Source organism: Pseudophryne corroboree, chromosome 10, assembly GCF_028390025.1.
Source record: "Pseudophryne corroboree isolate aPseCor3 chromosome 10, aPseCor3.hap2, whole genome shotgun sequence".
In the NCBI taxonomy this organism is placed as follows: Eukaryota; Metazoa; Chordata; class Amphibia; order Anura; family Myobatrachidae; genus Pseudophryne; species Pseudophryne corroboree.
The window spans coordinates 233,387,112-233,400,765 of NC_086453.1; positions in this window are offsets into that span (position 1 = coordinate 233,387,112).

The window sequence follows — 13,654 nt, forward strand, 5'->3', positions numbered from 1 at the left end:
CTCTAGTTGTATTCCGTGGGTGAGTACATATGATGTCAACAGTGGACAGGTGAAGAATAGGCTACGAGGGTGGTGGCCCATAGTCACGTCGGATCCTGATCTAGCAGTCTTTAAGAATAAACACATTATGCCAAGTTACACTAAAAGGCGTAGCATCAAAGACTTCCTTGTCAAAACAGACATGGCTAAGTTAAAAGAGGCCCCCACCCATCATTTTCTAAGTAGAAAAAATGGGTGCTATAAATGCACGGGCTGCACGACCTGCGCACATATGTCCCCAGGTGATAGCATTTCCCACCCCTTTTCAGGAAAAAGTTGTAAGATCAGGTGGCCCTTAACGTGCAGCAGCAAGTTTGTCATATATGCCATTATGTGCCCTTGTGGCCGGTACTATATAGGCAAGACTGAGTGCCAGTTCAAGGTGCGAATGGCACAGCACAGACAAGCTATTAGAAATGCCTTGGCGGCGGGCAGCGGTGAACAGCCGGTGGCTAAACATTTTGTGGAGTTCAGACATAGCATGGCGACATTCAAACATCGGGTCATTGATCATGTGCCAGAATCACCCCGGGGAGGGAACAGGGGCAAAAAACTTTTGCAGCTAGAATCCATGTGGATCCATAGATTGCAAACCCTGAAACCGGGGGGCCTGAATGAGAATTTAGGGCTCATCAATTTTCTTTAATTCTCTGTAGTGGCGAGGGATACGAGGTCTGCAGTGCGCCATTTGTTGAGCACAGGAGGGTGTATACGGTAACAGGTTTTCAGCACTGATAAGTGAGGAGAAGCTCTAGCGAAAGATTTCTCATAAAATTGTAATTTAAGACACGCTAGACATACATTGTAGACACGGGACAGAATCAGGACAGACAGGAGCTGTACTGTATATTAGTAGTAATATGCAGGATGTTTATTATATATTTTTAATGTATAGTTTTTTGTACGGGTATGAAATGTGTATAAACACGTTGTTTATATTTGATATTAGCACCTTATTGAGAATTGCACTAGTATGTAACCTAGGGGTGGGCAACAGGCGGCCCGCGGGCCGGATGTGGCCCGCGGACCGATCCTGCCTGGCCCGCTGTGCCCCACCAGAGTGCAATGACAAGCGGCCCGACAGGCCGCTTGTCATTGCACTGCTCTCAGACGCGGCGCCGCTGAGGAAATCCCGGTCACGTCACAGAGTCAGCTGACCGGGATTTCCTCTGTTAGCTGGGCGGCACGGGGAGCGGGCACTGCAGTGACCAGGAGCGGCGGCCTGTGAGGAGGAGATTAAGCGGTGGCCAGTGAGGAGAAGCGGCGGGCAGCGAGCCGGAGCAGGAGAGGCCACATCAGTGGTGACTCCGGCCAGCAGCAGCGCGGATCTTCGGACAGCGGGGATCGTTTGTCACGGTGACAAACAGGTAAACCCCCTGTCCAGCCAACCCCTGGATCAGTGCTTAAGCTGCCATATAGGTTTAGGGGTGGGGAGGGAGGGGGATTAAAAACTGCAATATGGGTTTAGGGGAGGGGAGGAAAGGGGGGTAGGGACTGTCTGCCTTAATGTGTAAAAATGGGGGATGCTGTCTGCCGTAATGTGTAAAAATGGGGGATGCTGTCTGCCGTAATGTGTAAAAAGGGGGACGATGTCTGCCGTAATGTGTAAAAAAGGGGGACGATGTCTGCCGTAATGTGTAAAAAAGGGGGACGATGTCTGCCGTAATGTGTAAAAAGAGCACTCTGTCTGCCGTAATGTGTAAAAAGGGGACGCTGTCTGCCGTAATGTGTAAAAAGAGGGACGCTGTCTGCCGTAATGTGTAAAAAGAGGGACGCTGTCTGCCGTAATGTGTAAAAAGAGGGACGCTGTGTGCCGTAATGTGTAAAAAGAGGGACGCTGTCTACCGTAATGTGTAAAAAGAGGGACGCTGTCTGCCGTATTGTGTAAAAAAGGGCACGCTGTCTGCCGTAATGTGTAAAAAGGGGACTCTTTTTGAGTATTTTGTGTGTGGCCCTCGAATATTCGCTGGAAGTGTTAAGCGGCCCCCCAGCTGAAATAATTGCCCACCCCTGATGTAACCAGTTCCCAGTTTGCACAGCATTTTTTAAACGATGTTTGTATATGTGTTGTTTATTATGTATTGACAGCGTCTCCATGGTAACGCGGCATACTCCCGCAACGTCACTTCCAGTTGCGGCAAACGTCACTTCCGGTAGCGGCGCCGGGCGGTGAGAGCGGCGGCGTGACCGGTGGAGACGCCAGGTGATAGGGTGAGATGTGGGGGGTAAGTACTTCTGTTAAGTATTTAAATGTGTGTAGTGCTGTGGTCACATTCATCCTGAAGAAGGGGAACTGGTCCCCGAAACGTTGATTTCTTTTTTCACTATTACAAGATTTTATCACAGTCTCTGAGTGCCGCCTTTTTTGTGATCGATATATATATATATATATATATGCATATGCAATATCGGATAGGCACTCACCCTTCCTGGTAAAAGGTGCCCCGGTGCCTTCTGGAAACAGTAACACATCCAGCGATTCCTAGCATGCAGTGGCACTCAGGGACAGACTCATGGATAATTTCAAAACAATCAGTGTTTAATCCATTCTGAAGTAAATGGATGGAACTCTTTTACGTCAGAATGGATTAAACACTGATTGTTTTGAAATTATCCATGAGTCTGTCCCTGAGTGCCACTGCATGCTAGAAATCGCTGGATATATATATATATATATATATATATACACACACACACACATATATCCACTGCACTGGTCAGTGATGGTGTGGGGTGGCATTTCTTTGGGGGGCCGTACAGCCCTCCATGTGCTCACCAGAGGTAGCCTGACTGCCATTAGGTACCGAGATGAGATCCTCAGACCCCTTGTGAGACCACATGCTGGTGCGGTTGGCCCTGGGTTCCTCCTAATGCAAGACAGTGCTAGACCTCATGTGGCTGGAGTGTGTCAGTAGTTCCTGCAAGACGAAGGCATTGATGCTATGGACTGGCCCGCCCGTTCCCCATACCCGAATCCAATTGAGCACATCTGGGACATCATGTCTCGTTCCATCCACCAACGCCACGTTGCACCACAGACTGTCCAGGAGTTGGCAGATGCTTTAGTCCAGGTCTGGGAGGAGATCCCTCAGGAGACCATCCGCCACCTCATCAGGAGCATGCCCAGGCATTGTATGGAGGTCATACAGGCACGTGGAGGCCACACACACTACTGAGCCTCATTTTGACTTGTTTTAAGGACATTACATCAAAGTTGGATCAGCCTGTAGTGTGTTTTTCCACTTTAATTTTGAGTGTGACTCCAAATCCAGACCTCCATGGGTTAACAAATTTGATTTCCATTGATAATTTTTGTGTGATTTTGTTGTCAGCACATTCAACTATGTAAAGAACAAAGTATTTAATAAGAATATTTCATTCATTCATTCAGATCTAGGATGTGTTATTTTAGTGTTCCCTTTATTTTTTTGACTAGTGTAGATAGATAGATAGATAGATAGATAGATAGATAGATAGATAGATGAAAGGACAATGGAATTTGCTGTGCTATATAATAAACTGTTGATAAATTAATATATACTTTGTATATACAAATATATTTATCTATACACATATATAAATATGTATATCTCTCCTTCCTCCCCCATACACCCCACAGTCTGTCTCTCCCCAATGACTCCATGCTTCATTCCCAGCTCCCTCAACCCATACCAAAGCCCTGTATCCCCTCACCAATCCACTCTAACCCCGGGGAGAGACTCACCTGCACTACACTCCCCAGTATCCAGGCCCTAACACCGCACAGCATGTACCATGCAGCCCTCACACCCCACCAGAAGAGGTTGGCACAGGACACGGGAATCCTGGCCAGTGGAGCTGCTGCCATATCCCATAACTGCCTGCAACTGTGCTGGACCCAGAAAAGCAGGCGCACACTCGCGTCACACAGTCACTGTATGTGAGAGGTTTCTGTCTCTCTGAGGCTGCGCCCCTGCTGCCTACAGCTCGCTGCCCTATTTGGACAAGACTGCTCACATCCCTGCTGGGCACTAAGTGGTTTATCCTTGGGGCCCCCCTGATCTTTGGAGCCCTGTACAGGTGTCCCCTTTGACCCCCCTTGTCGCCGGCCTTGACCAGCATAGGCAAGATCCCAGGTACTGGAGCTCACCTGTACAGCGTCGGAGCCAGCTGCGGGCAGACAGGTGGGTCAGAGACACTGCCCCAGGAGCCGTCTGCTGTCCCACTGGAGCAGGACAGCCCTGTTGGTAAAAAACTAAAACTAAAAACCTGCTCCTCTGTAACTCCTCGGCGCCCCCCTCAAATTCTGCACCCGGGGCACATGCCCCCACCTAGTTGCGGCCCTGCCCACCCCACCTAGAGAGGTCTTTCAGGGAGGCGTAACAGGTCAAATAATAACTTACTACAGGCTTCTAGTTTTATAGTGAAACACACAGATGCAGTCCTGATTGCAGGCGCTTATTACCAGTGCCATCTATATTCCAGGCTCATCATGCCATTCATAGTGCAGCTTGAGCAAAGGCCCTATCTTGCATTGAATAGCATTTATCCATTCTGTGCAGTGACATCTTTTCAGCTCTTTTTGTTTTCAATACAATGAAAAATAACTAACGGAGCACTCACAGCTAATAGTTTTTCCAGAAGTTTGTGCACATGTACTAAGAGCACATGAAATTAAGCTTAATGGATTCCTATGCTGTAATTTTACTTTCACGATGTCTAACAGGCACTTTGTGATGTGATGTTTGGAAAGCAACACGCTGTGTAGGCACATTACTAGTCATTGCTTCTTACAATGAGATTGGATAATGCATGAAGATACTGTAGATCTCCAAACAGAGAGCTGTATGTTTTTTATACAGTGCCAAAGTCAAGTGCAGTAATGGACTGCGTTACATTTATAAAGTTTACTAAACATAAAATGTTATCTGACAATATCCCTATTTTTTATATAACTTTTTCTTGCAATGTACAGTATAGCAGGTTTTACAATGTATACATGTTCATGAGGTAATTTTACTTTGCGCAGTTAGACAGCATTTGCTATGTTATTTGGCACCACCTAGTGGCTATTTTTTAATACAGGAAAAAACATCCTTGTCCCTGGGCCTAAGGGGAAGTATTCATCTTAGCAGCTTTCTACACCAGGCATTTCCTACCTCACTCCTCAAGGCACACTGGGCGACATTCCCCTAATGGACGACTAGCGCTATATCGCTGAACGCTATATCGTTCAGCGATATAGCGCATGCACACTGAGCGATATCAATGAATAATATTGTTCAGTGACGTCATCCCTGCATTCACCGAACATGCAGCTCAACGATATAGTCAAAGTTGAGCTGCATGTTCGATAGACCATAGATAAATGTAAACTACCAGTTCATCGTTTAGGCACACACACTGGACGATATGAGCGATACATCTTTCAAAAAGATAGTTATAGTTCATATCGTCCAGTGTTAACACCCAGTGTGTATGGGGCTAAACAGTGCAGGTTTTAGTGATATCCAGGCTTCAGCACAGTTGTTAATTCAAAATAACTGAGATACTAATTAAGTCACCTGTGCTCAAGCCCCCATGGACTCAGGGGCCTGTGGATACTGTACACACTGCACCCAGGTAGGAATGGCGGCGCCCCGCTCTGCCATTTGCCCAGGGCAAAGTGATCCATACGTACCCCCCTTGTTACGCCACTTGTAGTACAGAACACCGCAGTACCTAGGGTTGTGGATCAATATGTCGACCTGGATAAGGTTGACAGTCAATAGGTCAACCCCTATTGGTCTTCATGGACCAGATCGACATGGGAAAAAGGTCAACACGGTGAAAAGGTTGATACATGAAAAGGTCGAATTAAATCTATTTTTATTGAAGTTTTATCAATATGAGAAAATAACAGTTACAGAAAGACAATCTGTGCAAAAATACAAGACCACAAGGTCAAAGAATACAAGATACCTGCACAATACAGTTGAATAATTGTAGTAGACAATAAACCCATGAAAAATAAGCAATTAAAAATCAAAATTTGAAGTCGAGAAGAGGTGTACCAGTCACTCCCGTCTCATTAACCAGATAACAATAAAAAAATAAAAAATAAAATACACAGTGAAGGAAGACAAGACAAAGGAGGGGGAAGACACAAGAGTAAAGAGGAAGGGATGGAGTCACAAAAACTATCATACAATCATCTATAACATTGAAGAACTTGAGGAGATCTGTCTAAGAAGATGCCATTCAGTCTTCTCAAAGACTTTGAATATTTGAGATTGAGTGGATATCGGAAGTGAGTTAATATATAATTTCCAACGCTTAAATTTTTTTATAACACCAGTTTCAATATCTGTCAAAGCAGTTTTACGGTCATAATATCTTGAAAGGGTATGCCGAGGTTACACTAAGAAGAACGGTGTGGGAGGTCCCCAAGGACAGTAATTCAGATTTGGTGACATTGATACCTGCCGTAGCTCCAAACGAGGAAATTAAGCGGAAACTCTCTGAGATAGAGGCATCAGGGTCGGATATGAAGAGAAGCATATCATTGATATCATACCACCTTGAGATCAACGTCACCAATTCGAATCCCCTTAAACAATGTGGATGCATGGAAGGCTATCGCCAGGAGTTCCAGGGCTATGGCAAATAACAATGGGGATAGCGGGCAACCCTGCCAGGTCCCCTTACCAATAGTAAAAGGAGCAGATAGGAAGCCATTACAAGAAACTTGGGTTTGTGGGTTGAGATACAATAACCTAATCCATTCAATAAAATCAGTAGGGAAACCAAAACGGGTGAGGGATCAAAACAAATGGGACCATTCAACCAGGTCAAATGCTTTCTCAACGTCAAGAGAAAGAATAAATGCTGTCTGTCGTGTAGTAGAGGAGGCTTGAACTGCAGAAATGACACGTCGGACATTGACATCGGAGTGTCTACCCCAAATAAAGCCTGTCTGGTCGGGGTGTATAATATGGGGTAGGAGAATTTTCACATGGTCAGCTAGTACTTTGGTCAACAATTTATAGTCTAGATCAGGGGTGGGCAATTATTTCAGCTGAGGGGCCACTTGACATTTCCTGTCAGTATCCGAGGGCCACATACAAAATAGCAGCTCCCCCCACTTGCCAAAAATATAGGGACGTGCTTCATGTGGAAGGGGTGTGGGCAAAAAATAATACAGATTTATATTAGGCTGCACAATAGTCTCCATTATTCAAATTGCGCCACACAGCGCCACTTACACACATTACACTAGATAGAGCCCCTTTTACACAGTATGGAAGGTAGAGCCCCTTTTACACATTACAGCAGGTAGAGCCCCCTTTTACACATTAACATTTTATTTAGGATAATTATTGTGCAGCAAGCAAATTATCCAGTGTCTTATAGCCCCTGGGGAAAGAGAGAGAGGTGCCGCCGGCAGCTTGGAGGTACTGCAGCTCAGAGCAATGACAAGCAGCTCAGCCGTTCGGGCCGCTTGTCATTGCTCGCTGGTGGGAGGCAGTGGGCCGGACAGGATCGGTTTGCGGGCCGCATCCGGCCCGCGGGCCGTATTTTGCCCACCCCTAGTCTAGATTCAGTAGGGAAATGGGGCGATAGGAACCCGGGATGGTGAGGTCTCTGCCAGGTTTCGGAAGAACCTTGATAATTGCGGTATTAAAATGTAAAGGGAGGGTCCCAGATGAAAGCAAAGAATTAAGAGTGTTCATCAGGGGAAGCTCAATCATAGGTAAAAGTAACTTATAAAAATAGGCAGTAAATCCATCCGGTCCCGGGGCCTTATCACATTTGAAAGGTCGACATGATTTTGAAAAATGTTTTTGGTGTAATTTTCTCTGTAAGATGACCAGGAACCCCAATTAGTGCACCGCTTCCTCTTGCATGGCTCACAGCTGCAGATTACTGAAAAAGTTAAAAATAGAAAGAAACTGTCAAAAACTCATGTCGACCTGTCCTTTGTCAACTTTTTCACTGTGCCAACCTTTTTGCCATGTTGACCAATGGTCGACCTATTGACTGTCAATCTAAGTACTGTCAACCTACCATCCGGATACCAGTCCCCAGTAGTCACAATGGGGACTGTGGTCTGGAGAAATCTATCAAGCATTAAAAACTTGGCTTACCATTTTTCTGAAGACATAGCCGGAAAGATGGTGAAGTTGCCAGTAGGTATGATGTGTGTGACTATCTAGATGTGTGTGTGTGTGGGTGTGTGTGTGTGTGTGTGTGTGGGTGTGTGGGTGTGTGCGGGGGAGGGGGGGGGCTGCTTGCTGCAAATGAGCCCCACTATTTGTTAAACTGCCCCTGGCCCCAGTGGACATTGCAGTAACACATACACACTAGAGATGAGCGGGTTCGGTTTCTCTGAATCCGAACCCGCCAGAACTTCATGTTTTTTTTCACGGGTCCGAGCGACTCGGATCTTCCCGCCTTGCTCGGTTAACCCGAGCGCGCCCGAACGTCATCATGATGCTGTCGGATTCTCGCGAGGCTCGGATTCTATCGCGAGACTCGGATTCTATATAAGGAGCCGCGCGTCGCCGCCATTTTCACACGTGCATTGAGATTGATAGGGAGAGGACGTGGCTGGCGTCCTCTCCATTTAGATTATAAGAGACTGAGAGAGATTTACTGGAGCTGACTAGGAGGAGTACTGTTACTGTAGAAGTGTAGAGACTGAGTGGAGAGAGTTTACTAGTGAGGACAGTGCAGTTTACTTTATAATCCGTTCTCTGCCTGAAAAAAGCGATACACAGCACACAGTGACTCAGTCACATACCATATCTGTGTGCACTGCTCAGGCTCAGGCCAGTGTGCTGCATCATCTATTATCTATATATAATATTATATATATCTGTCTGACTGCTCAGCTCACACAGCTTATAATTGTGGGGGAGACTGGGGAGCACTACTGCAGTGCCAGTTATAGGTTATAGCAGGAGCCAGGAGTACATAATATATTATATAGTGAGTGACCACCAGACACACAGTGCAGTTTATTTAATATATCCGTTCTCTGCCTGAAAAAAGCGATACACACAGTGACTCAGTCAGTCACATACCATATCTGTGTGCACTGCTTAGGCTCAGGCCAGTGTGCTGCATCATCTATTATCTATATATAATATTATATATATCTGTCTGACTGCTCAGCTCACACAGCTTATAATTGTGGGGGAGACAGGGGAGCACTACTGCAGTGCCAGTTATAGGTTATAGCAGGAGCCAGGAGTACATAATATATTATATAGTGAGTGACCACCAGACACACAGTGCAGTTTATTTAATATATCCGTTCTCTGCCTGAAAAAAGCGATACACACAGTGACTCAGTCAGTCACATACCATATCTGTGTGCACTGCTCAGGCTCAGGCCAGTGTGCTGCATCATCTATTATCTATATATAATATTATATATATCTGTCTGACTGCTCAGCTCACACAGCTTATAATTGTGGGGGAGACTGGGGAGCACTACTGCAGTGCCAGTTATAGGTTATAGCAGGAGCCAGGAGTACATAATATATTATATAGTGAGTGACCACCAGACACACAGTGCAGTTTATTTAATATATCCGTTCTCTGCCTGAAAAAAGCGATACACACAGTGACTCAGTCAGTCACATACCATATCTGTGTGCACTGCTCAGGCACAGGCCAGTGTGCTGCATCATCTATTATCTATATATAATATTATATATATCTGTCTGACTGCTCAGCTCACACAGCTTATAATTAGAGATGAGCGCCTGAAATTTTTCGGGTTTTGTGTTTTGGTTTTGGGTTCGGTTCCGCGGCCGTGTTTTGGGTTCGAACGCGTTTTGGCAAAACCTCACCGAATTTTTTTTGTCGGATTCGGGTGTGTTTTGGATTCGGGTGTTTTTTTCCAAAAACACTAAAAAACAGCTTAAATCATAGAATTTGGGGGTCATTTTGATCCCAAAGTATTATTAACCTCAAAAACCATAATTTACACTCATTTTCAGTCTATTCTGAATACCTCACACCTCACAATATTATTTTTAGTCCTAAAATTTGCACCGAGGTCGCTGTGTGAGTAAGATAAGCGACCCTAGTGGCCGACACAAACACCGGGCCCATCTAGGAGTGGCACTGCAGTGTCACGCAGGATGTCCCTTCCAAAAAACCCTCCCCAAACAGCACATGACGCAAAGAAAAAAAGAGGCGCAATGAGGTAGCTGTGTGAGTAAGATTAGCGACCCTAGTGGCCGACACAAACACCGGGCCCATCTAGGAGTGGCACTGCAGTGTCACGCAGGATGGCCCTTCCAAAAAACCCTCCCCAAATAGCACATGACGCAAAGAAAAAAAGAGGCGCAATGAGGTAGCTGTGTGAGTAAGATTAGCGACCCTAGTGGCCGACACAAACACCGGGGCCCATCTAGGAGTGGCACTGCAGTGTCACGCAGGATGGCCCTTCCAAAAAACCCTCCCCAAACAGCACATGACGCAAAGAAAAAAAGAGGCGCAATGAGGTAGCTGACTGTGTGAGTAAGATTAGCGACCCTAGTGGCCGACACAAACACCGGGCCCATCTAGGAGTGGCACTGCAGTGTCACGCAGGATGTCCCTTCCAAAAAACCCTCCCCAAACAGCACATGACGCAAAGAAAAAAAGAGGCGCAATGAGGTAGCTGTGTGAGTAAGATTAGCGACCCTAGTGGCCGACACAAACACCGGGCCCATCTAGGAGTGGCACTGCAGTGTCACGCAGGATGGCCCTTCCAAAAAACCATCCCCAAACAGCACATGACGCAAAGAAAAAAAGAGGCGCAATGAGGTAGCTGTGTGAGTAAGATTAGCGACCCTAGTGGCCGACACAAACACCGGGCACATCTAGGAGTGGCACTGCAGTGTCACGCAGGATGTCCCTTCCAAAAAAACCCTCCCCAAACAGCACATGACGCAAAGAAAAAAAGAGGCGCAATGAGGTAGCTGACTGTGTGAGTAAGATTAGCGACCCTAGTGGCCGACACAAACACCGGGCCCATCTAGGAGTGGCACTGCAGTGTCACGCAGGATGTCCCTTCCAAAAAACCCTCCCCAAACAGCACATGACGCAAAGAAAAAAAGAGGCGCAATGAGGTAGCTGACTGTGTGAGTAAGATTAGCGACCCTAGTGGCCGACACAAACACCGGGCCCATCTAGGAGTGGCACTGCAGTGTCACGCAGGATGTCCCTTCCAAAAAACCCTCCCCAATCAGCACATGATGCAAAGAAAAAGAAAAGAAAAAAGAGGTGCAAGATGGAATTGTCCTTGGGCCCTCCCACCCACCCTTATGTTGTATAAACAAAACAGGACATGCACACTTTAACCAACCCATCATTTCAGTGACAGGGTCTGCCACACGACTGTGACTGATATGACGGGTTGGTTTGGACCCCCCCCAAAAAAGAAGCAATTTATCTCTCCTTGCACAAACTGGCTCTACAGAGGCAAGATGTCCACCTCATCTTCACCCTCCGATATATCACCGTGTACATCCCCCTCCTCACAGATTATCAATTCGTCCCCACTGGAATCCACCATCTCAGCTCCCTGTGTACTTTGTGGAGGCAATTGCTGCTGGTCAATGTCTCCGCGGAGGAATTGATTATAATTCATTTTAATGAACATCATCTTCTCCACATTTTCTGGATGTAACCTCGTACGCCGATTGCTGACAAGGTGAGCGGCGGCACTAAACACTCTTTCGGAGTACACACTTGTGGGAGGGCAACTTAGGTAGAATAAAGCCAGTTTGTGCAAGGGCCTCCAAATTGCCTCTTTTTCCTGCCAGTATAAGTACGGACTGTGTGACGTGCCTACTTGGATGCGGTCACTCATATAATCCTCCACCATTCTATCAATGTTGAGAGAATCATATGCAGTGACAGTAGACGACATGTCCGTAATCGTTGTCAGGTCCTTCAGTCCGGACCAGATGTCAGCATCAGCAGTCGCTCCAGACTGCCCTGCATCACCGCCAGCGGGTGGGCTCGGAATTCTGAGCCTTTTCCTCGCACCCCCAGTTGCGGGAGAATGTGAAGGAGGAGATGTTGACAGGTCGCGTTCCGCTTGACTTGACAATTTTGTCACCAGCAGGTCTTTCAACCCCAGCAGACCTGTGTCTGCCGGAAAGAGAGATCCAAGGTAGGCTTTAAATCTAGGATCGAGCACGGTGGCCAAAATGTAGTGCTCTGATTTCAACAGATTGACCACCCGTGAATCCTTGTTAAGCGAATTAAGGGCTGCATCCACAAGTCCCACATGCCTAGCGGAATCGCTCCCTTTTAGCTCCTTCTTCAATGCCTCCAGCTTCTTCTGCAAAAGCCTGATGAGGGGAATGACCTGACTCAGGCTGGCAGTGTCTGAACTGACTTCACGTGTGGCAAGTTCAAAGGGCATCAGAACCTTGCACAACGTTGAAATCATTCTCCACTGCACTTGAGACAGGTGCATTCCACCTACTATATCGTGCTCAATTGTATAGGCTTGAATGGACTTTTGCTGCTCCTCCAACCTCTGAAGCATATAGAGGGTTGAATTCCACCTCGTTACCACTTCTTGCTTCAGATGATGGCAGGGCAGGTTCAGTAGTTTTTGGTGGTGCTCCAGTTTTCTGTACGTGGTGCCTGTACGCCGAAAGTGTCCCGCAATTCTTCTGGCCACCGACAGCATCTCTTGCACGCCCCTGTCGTTTTTTTAAAAATTCTGCACCACCAAATTCAAGGTATGTGCAAAACATGGGACGTGCTGGAATTGGCCCAGATTTAATGCACACACAATATTGCTGGCGTTGTCCGATGCCACAAATCCACAGGAGAGTCCAATTGGGGTAAGCCATTCCGCGATGATCTTCCTCAGTTGCCGTAAGAGGTTTTCAGCTGTGTGCGTATTCTGGAAAGCGGTGATACAAAGCGTAGCCTGCCTAGGAAAGAGTTGGCGTTTGCGAGATGCTGCTACTGGTGCCGCCGCTGCTGTTCTTGCGGCGGGAGTCCATACATCTACCCAGTGGGCTGTCACAGTCATATAGTCCTGACCCTGCCCTGCTCCACTTGTCCACATGTCCGTGGTTAAGTGGACATTGGGTACAGCTGCATTTTTTAGGACACTGGTGACTCTTTTTCTGAGGTCTGTGTACATTTTCGGTATCGCCTGCCTAGAGAAATGGAACCTAGATGGTATTTGGTACCGGGGACACAGTACCTCCAACAAGTCTCTAGTTGGCTCTGCAGTAATGATGGATACCGGAACCACGTTTCTCACCACCCAGGATGCCAAGGCCTCAGTTATCCGCTTTGCAGTAGGATGACTGCTGTGATATTTCATCTTCCTCGCAAAGGACTGTTGAACAGTCAATTGCTTACTGGAAGTAGTACAAGTGGGCTTACGACTTCCCCTCTGGGATGACCATCGACTCCCAGCGGCAACAACAGCAGCGCCAGCAGCAGTAGGCGTTACACGCAAGGATGCATCGGAGGAATCCCAGGCAGGAGAGGACTCGTCAGAATTGCCAGTGACATGGCCTGCAGGACTATTGGCATTCCTGGGGAAGGAGGAAATTGACACTGAGGGAGTTGGTGGGGTGGTTTGCGTGAGCTTGGTTACAAGAGGAAGGGATTTACTGGT